The sequence below is a fragment of the Berghia stephanieae genome, chromosome 3, assembly GCF_034508935.2.
Source record: "Berghia stephanieae isolate SIO BIC M18660-M18661 chromosome 3, UCSD_Bste_1.3, whole genome shotgun sequence".
Taxonomy (NCBI): Eukaryota; Metazoa; Mollusca; class Gastropoda; order Nudibranchia; family Aeolidiidae; genus Berghia; species Berghia stephanieae.
In genome coordinates this window covers 73,199,021-73,206,532 of record NC_088362.1, presented here as the reverse complement: position 1 = coordinate 73,206,532, position 7,512 = coordinate 73,199,021, and the positions used below count along the sequence as shown (strand labels likewise).

The following is a 7,512-nucleotide window of genomic DNA, read 5'->3' as shown; positions in this document are numbered from 1 at the left end:
GTTTAATAATGAGCTTTTCCAGAGTACGGCAGTTAACTGGTTAATCAGTGGACATATCTATTATGAAGTAAAAGTATATTGATCATAGTAAAAAAAAAATCGTTTTGTCAGTGTACGGTAGAAATGTTTTGATAATGGTATGGCTAAACGAAAGAAAAAGAAAATAAAATAAAAAGCTTTCAACTCAACAATGGCTGACACTACTTTTTATCTGAAAAAAAAAAATTGTTTGTTTTATCGACGCGTTTTTGTCTTTGACATTTGGTAGTAGACGTCTAGATATCGTGGATCACTCATAACATTTACGTGTTACCGCATGATATCGCTGCATCAGTCTATCATTTCCTGTGATTTCGTGATGTACAACAGGTACGTCAGAATCTTTGACTTTGCAATTGATGCTATGCGTTTGGGTGAAATATTCACAACATCCGCCATTCGGATATACATATATATATATAAAACTTACCAATACACGAAAGAATGTGTACTTTGTACGTGTATATCCTGATTGATACCATTTAGTGAGAACTAATCAGTAAAATGGCTGTCTAAAAACAATAACGAAGAGCCGAGTGACGTCAAATTTCGTTCCTTTTATAATATTATTGATGGTATGCGTTAAAGTAAAACTCTCTTCAGTTCTGCTCGCCAAATAAATCGTGTCAACACACAAAACCATGTGGTTACTAAAACGTTATAGTCTGTTGAAAGAATTTTCTAAGAGCGAATTCTTTAACTGGCAAAGCAATAACAAAGAGCCGACTGGCGTCAATTTCATTTTAAAGGCGATATGTGGATGACGACACTCGGCTACAGTAGTAAGGATGTAAACAATGGAAGTTAATGTTAAACTAAGCAAATTACACGGTGTTACCGTCCATGGTTTGCGTTTAAGTAAAATAATCACTAGTTCTAGACGCCTGAACAATTGAACCAACCAAAAAATATATATGTGTAACATTTAACATTTATGGTCTGATTGAGCGAATCTAGTGAGAACTAATCACACAACTAGCAGCTAAAAAGTAATAACAATGAGCAGATTAATGTCATCTTCCTTCATACTATCGTGCGTCAACAACCATCAACAATACTCTTCAACAGTCTTAACGTCACTTCCTTCCTAATGACGCATGGTAACTTAATATCACTGGCTCTAAACTAATGGAACAATGGCGGACGCGCGTATGACATATTTCCCCGGCGAGCATAAAAGCGTATCCAGAGGAAAAAAAACCCCATAAATTTGATCATGTTTTGACTTTTACACATTCTGATCACAAGGATTCAGTAGTCTGATGTCACGCCGCCCGGCAACAGCGGCCATCTTGGTTCTAAACAAAGAAAATCAATACTTTTTATTATTCATACTGGCTAGAACTTTCCATATGCCTTGTGATCAGAATATGTAAAAGTCAAAACATGATCAAATTTATGTGTTTTTTTTCCCTCTGGATACGCTTTTATGCTCGCCGGGGAAATATTTCATACGGGCGTCCGCCATTGTTCCGATAGTTTAGAGCCAGTGTTACTAAGTTACCATGCGTCATAAGGAAGGAAGTGACGTTACGACTGTTGAAGAGTATTGTCCGAGTGGACAAATCACGTGTTTTGATTGGTCGATATTCTACTGGTTAATGAACGGTCAAGGTAACTCCCGTCTGTTTGAAAAATATTTGGCAGAGCAGTAGATAACATCATAGTTTACTGGACTGATTAGAAAAGGTATTCATCTAGGCTTTTGTTTCAAAGGAGGACGTACCAAAATATGCAATTCACACATTAACACATGGAAGACAAATATAAACACATCCTAGAAACACACTTATACATATACAAACACAATGCCACACTATCTCACCTAAAATAAAGTAGTACCTCATGGCAATAATTAACATTATTAGACCAAGTACGGTGTGATCAAAATAAGAGCAAAAATAATCGCCCCCGACAGCAGATATCAAGTTCAGTGGGTGGAGCACTCGATTCACGTGCAAACTGGCCAACAATAGCCCTGTTTTTTTTTAAAAGAGTATAGGGCAATTATTATCGTCCTATCCAAAAGGGAGCAGGCAATTCTTAATGCCAATTTAAGACTACACAGATTGGGATAAACTCCTTCGGGCTTTCGATTCCACAGTTGACTGCTATTAAAAGAGAAAGCAAAGGTGTATATTTTATTAAAAACTGATTTAAAAGAGCATTGTAATTAATATTATCAGAACAGAGAAAAAGACAACATTCTTACCTTTTTACTAATTGGCGTCAATGATAAGATGATTTTGTAATCCGTGATAGAAATAATTCACTCACATTAAATTGCTTCCGTATTATGAAAAAAACTATAAAATATATATATATTTAAAAATAAAACGTCCCGCGCTGTTCTTGCGGCAAATGTTATATTTTCCGAAGGGCACTCACACGAAATACGTGCTTGGCCTTCCAATATCAACACGAGAACACCTTTATTTAATAGACTTCACGGTTACCGCTACTAACCCCATCCATCCATCCACTCATCCATCCAAACTTTACACACAAATTAAGACTCTGAGATTGGCCATGAGGGAGGGAGAAGATAGAGTGAGAGAGCGTTAGGATTACTCACACTTCTTCAAGTGAACTCACCCCGCACGCGCGTCTTCATTCGTAACAAAATGGCCTCGCGGCGCTCGTGGTTTTCAGTCGCAGACAGAACAAGAAGTTTTACTCTTTGCTGACGGCTGTTGTAACTGTATGATTTGAGGGGATGCAAATAGTGTTAGTTGTGTAGTAGTAGTAGTAGTAGTAGTAGTAGTAGTAGTTAGTAGTAGTAGTAGTAGTAGTAGTAGTAGTAGTAGTAGTAGGTAGTAGTAGTAGTAGTAGTAGAGTAGTAGTAGTAGTAGTAGTAGTAGTAGATAGTAGTAGTAGTAGTAGAGTAGTAGTGAGTAGTAGTATAGTAGTAGTGGTAGTAGTAGTAGTAGTAGTAGTAGTAGTAGTAGTAGGTAGTAGTAGTAGTAGTAGTAGTAGTAGTAGTAGTAGTAGTAGTAGTAGTAGTAGTAGTAGTAGTAGTAGTAGTAGTAGTAGTAGTAGTAGTAGTAGTAGTATAGTAGTATAGTAGTAGTAGTAGTAGTAGTAGTAGTAGTAGTAGTAGTATAGTAGTAGTAGTAGTAGTAGAAGTAGAGTAGTAGTAGTAGTAATAGTAGTAGTAGTAGTAGTAGTAGTAGTAGTAGTAGTAGTAGTAGTAGTAGCAGTAGTAGTAGTAGTAGTAGCAGTAGTAGTAGTAGTAGTAGTAGTAGTAGTAGTAGAACAAAAAGAAGAAAAAGAAGAAGGATAATAATAATAATAATAATAATAATAATAATAATAATAATAATAATAATAATAATAATAATAATAATAATAATAATAATAATAGCCGGCTCTTCTACCCCCTGTGTGAAATCCCTCCACCTTTCACCATGTTAATGTGTTTCATAGAGGGTATTGGTTTGAGGTGTCATGCTTTACAACACTGTGTAAAATTGTCTTTTGCGGTCGTCCTTTATATTTGCCTTGTCCTGACGTTGTGAAATCATATGCGTTCATGGCTTAGTTTGTGGGTATTTCCGTGTCTCTTCTTAATAATATGAGCGAAAAGTCGCAACCGAGCCTGTTCGCTATTGCAGTAAATGAAGGGATAGTGGATAGCTCATACGGTGGAGTCACGCTCTCCCCGGCCAGGCGGAGTTGTCGTACCAGTAAGTTGGCGGGTTCGAACCCCCATCGCCGCCGCGAAATTTTTATTCTCTATTGTCTTCTGGCACTTTCCTACTCGCTTCATCTCTTGTTGTTAATGAAGCATTGCGAAGCTCATTCAGCATAGTGAGTCGATGGGACTACGCTATATAAACATACATATTTTTACTGATTGTTTTTATCATCACAAATTGCTGGGTGGGGATGCTGACCTCCCATAGCGGACAGGGAGGTACACACTGTGTCTTCTATCCCCTTATATCTGTTTTCCAACGTGCTTTCTGTCTTTGTCTTGGAATGAGATTACTTAGTTTTTTTCCTGGCCCTGGTCGGAGTCCTGGCTGGGAGGGAAATAGTCAAATGCATAGTTATTGTTTTGGGAGATGATATTTTTTTCCTTGTAAATCATCTCTCTGTTATATATTAGTATATTTGTTATATTTTTAATGTATAATGTAAGCATTTGAGTGTGTTCTTCTTTGTTGGATTTTGTTCTTGTGTCCGGATGAGACTTATAGGTGATCTCAAACTAAGTACATTGGTGATATGCTCTTGGAATCTACATCTGATCCCTATTTATTCCCGGTTCCCCTATGTCTTACTTTCTCTCGGATGCTTCAATTGTAATTCTAGAACTTTTTACTATCCCATTTTCTTCCTTTTTACTGGCGCTGGTATAACCTAAATGAGTTGCAAGCCCCGTAAAACCCTTAAAAACAAACAAAACATCACAAATTGGCTTGAAGTGTGTGAACGATAAAATGTCAAGGTGAAACAAAAAGGAAGAATAAGAAGAAAATCAAATTGAAATCCAGCCTTCCTAGAATAGGGATTGAACCTCAGACCTTCTGCTTACTATTCAGGCATGCTACCATTACAAAAGAGAAGCTGCTATATTTTTTGAAAAATGAGTTTTGTTTTCATAGTTTCCATTCATATTATTCATTTGGCGCTCGCTTGCTCTAAGCAGGAAAGGAAAAGTGTTGTTCCTCTTAAAGGTAAAATTAATAGGAAAGGCGAGGGTAGTCTTGGTCCTTCTCATCTCGTCTTCAGTTACATTGGCCGAAATGCTTTGGAAGAATAGCAAGGATGAAAATAAGATACAGCCCTTGGGAGTAGTTGGTGGGATTAAATACTGAGGATAATTAGGATTTGTGTGTGTATCTCTGTGTGTGTGTGCCACGTGTGTGTGTGTTTGTGTGTGTGTGTGAGAGAGAGAGAGAAAGAGAGAGAGAGAGAGAGAGAGAGAGAGAGAGAGAGAGAGAGAGCGACGTGTTTTTTTGTAGGTTTTATTTTTATTTTTTAATTGTGTGTGTGTGTGTGTTTGTGTGTGTGTGTGTGTGTGTGTGTGTGTGTGTGCTTTACCTGTCAAATCAACTATTGGTCTTAAACATGTGAGGAACTAGAGTAGTATTCGATAATCTTTGTTAAATTTATGAATGAAAAAATCATTAAATACGTAAATAAATAATCACAATGTTAATGGCGAAGGGTGAAGGTCGATGTATATTTCAGGCTGCTCCCTTTCCCAATATTATAATATGTGACTCAATGTGTCAAATGGTACTATGTTTGAATGAATTAGAAGAAGAAAATATTGCTTTAAGTATGAGCGATCAGTAGTTCTAGGAAAATGAAGTTTCATTAAGTTTACGACACAAAACTCACTTGCATCGGTTAAGGACTATAATTATATAGATAGTATGCGCTTGGCTAAGAAACTCATAACATTGCCATCCGGAAGTATAAAGGACCAACACACAAACTGTGTGTATCCATGAACGTTTATAGTCAGGTTAATAGAGTTCAGTGAGCATTAATCATAAACGCGGATGGCAAAAAACAATAACAAAGACCTGAATGACGTCATCTTCGAACTATCTATATGATTTTTGACCGAGATCGTGAATTCTATTACCCAGAACGGAAAGATCAAGTCTTTTGGGTATTTTTTTTATGTCAATCATCCCTCCATGCCATTTCAACGTGAAAAGCGTCATTGTATGTGTATCTGTAAACAACGTTTTATTGATTTGAGGCAATATGTTATAGGAACAATTATTATCAGGTTTTAAGAGGGGTATTTTGAATGTTGATTTCGCTATGGGCTATTTTATTCGATGGTGTTGATTTTGGGTTGCGCCTTCTCGACGTATAATATATTATCTGGTGGGGCAATGGCACTCACCATAGGCAGCCACGATGTTGGGGTACTTTCTAGGGTGTCTGAGATTGGTTCTCAAGGAGTCAATTCAGTAGGGTGTTTAATTTACACACACACACACACACACACACACACACATATATATATATATATATATATATATATATATATATATATATATATATATATATATAATTCTTTAATTGTTCGCCTTTGTGGTCCTATTGGTATGAAATTAACCTCAAATCGGTAGGTCCCGGGTTCGAGTTCTGCTCTGGCCTTCGCAAAGTTGAAAAAAGACTCTTTATTCAAATTCTTTCACCGCACTCAGGTGGAAGATGGAAAAAGAGTACCTGGCCGTTAACAGTTGTTTTCAATGTCCAAAAAAAGTTGCAATGACGCTTTACATGCCTCATATTAATTCGTTGTCCTGTCGTGAGCGATTTGAGCACATTTAGTAGTTAATTCGCTAAAGGAAAAGAAAAAACAACAACACTTTTTGTTGTGACCAGGGTCCCAAGTCCTCAACCTATTTTATATCGGACTGGATGAAGAAGATGCCAAAAAGTGCATTTCATAATAATATATTCTAGCCTACAATAGCAGAAAGCGGAAAAGTGCGGGAGGTAGGTGGGGGGAGGAAGGGGGGGGGGGGGGGGAGTCAGGCACTGAGATGGATAACGTAACGGCATTTTTGTTTGTGAAGCAAGTTCTTTCCTAACTGAGCTATCAGAACTCCCAATCGAATATGGTGGATATTGACCCTCACTTTGGCTGGCACACTTTTAAAAAATTAACCAAACAATTTCATTGTCTGACATCAACTTTAATCACATAATGGTTAATATAAAAGATTAATGCAAAAGCCAGACGGTAGGCAAACGATTTTTAAAATAGTTTATTCAATTTTTTGTATATTCTAAATGTAAACAGAATATGAATATTTTGTTCAAATTCTATACAATTTCATTTACTTAAGTATTTGTCGTCTTACAATCGATCAGTCAAGATAAGTTTTATTTTTATTGCCGTTTGCATAATCTAGTGTACTCTAGACTTTAAACCTCTGTATCCGACGTATACTTATGTACAGGTCTGATAACCCAAATTGTTATGGCCTCATTGTTGTTGTAATGGAAATCCTCTCAATTCAAAGCAAAATATTATCCGTTACAACAACGTTAAATCAAGCCATTATCGAGTTCAGTCATCAAACCTGAAAATATATGCACGTTGTCTATATCCCATCGCTTCAATCTGGGGTCATATCCTTAACCTTAAATCTCTCAGCGCCAGGAGGTGCAAAAGCCTGTAAGAGGAAGTCCTCAGAGCCATAAGGCCCTTGGAGCCGTAGATAATTCTATAGCGTGCATCGGACATAAACAATTGCTTGGTATCCTATGGATAAAACGCTAGTTTATCACTATATACTTTCCACCAGGTCTAACCGACCCAGCTACTTATTCACTGCTGAGTTCTGGGGGGGGGGGGGTGTCAAAAATATGTCAACTGCACCCGGGATCGATCTTGGTCCCTCTGCGTGTGAAGCGAGTGCTCAGCCAACTAGGCTACCGAGAACCCCCATCCTCCCGTAGAATGATATGGGGGAGAATTAAGTGATCAAA

The 7,512-nt window shown here is 37.3% G+C and overlaps 1 protein-coding gene across 2 annotated transcripts in view; it reads left to right on the top strand.

The window, feature by feature from the left end:
* The window catches only part of LOC144968405 (uncharacterized), a gene marked incomplete at its 3' end in the record, with an annotated part of 181,968 nt that overhangs the window by 141,656 nt on the left and 32,800 nt on the right, over nt 1-7,512 (top strand).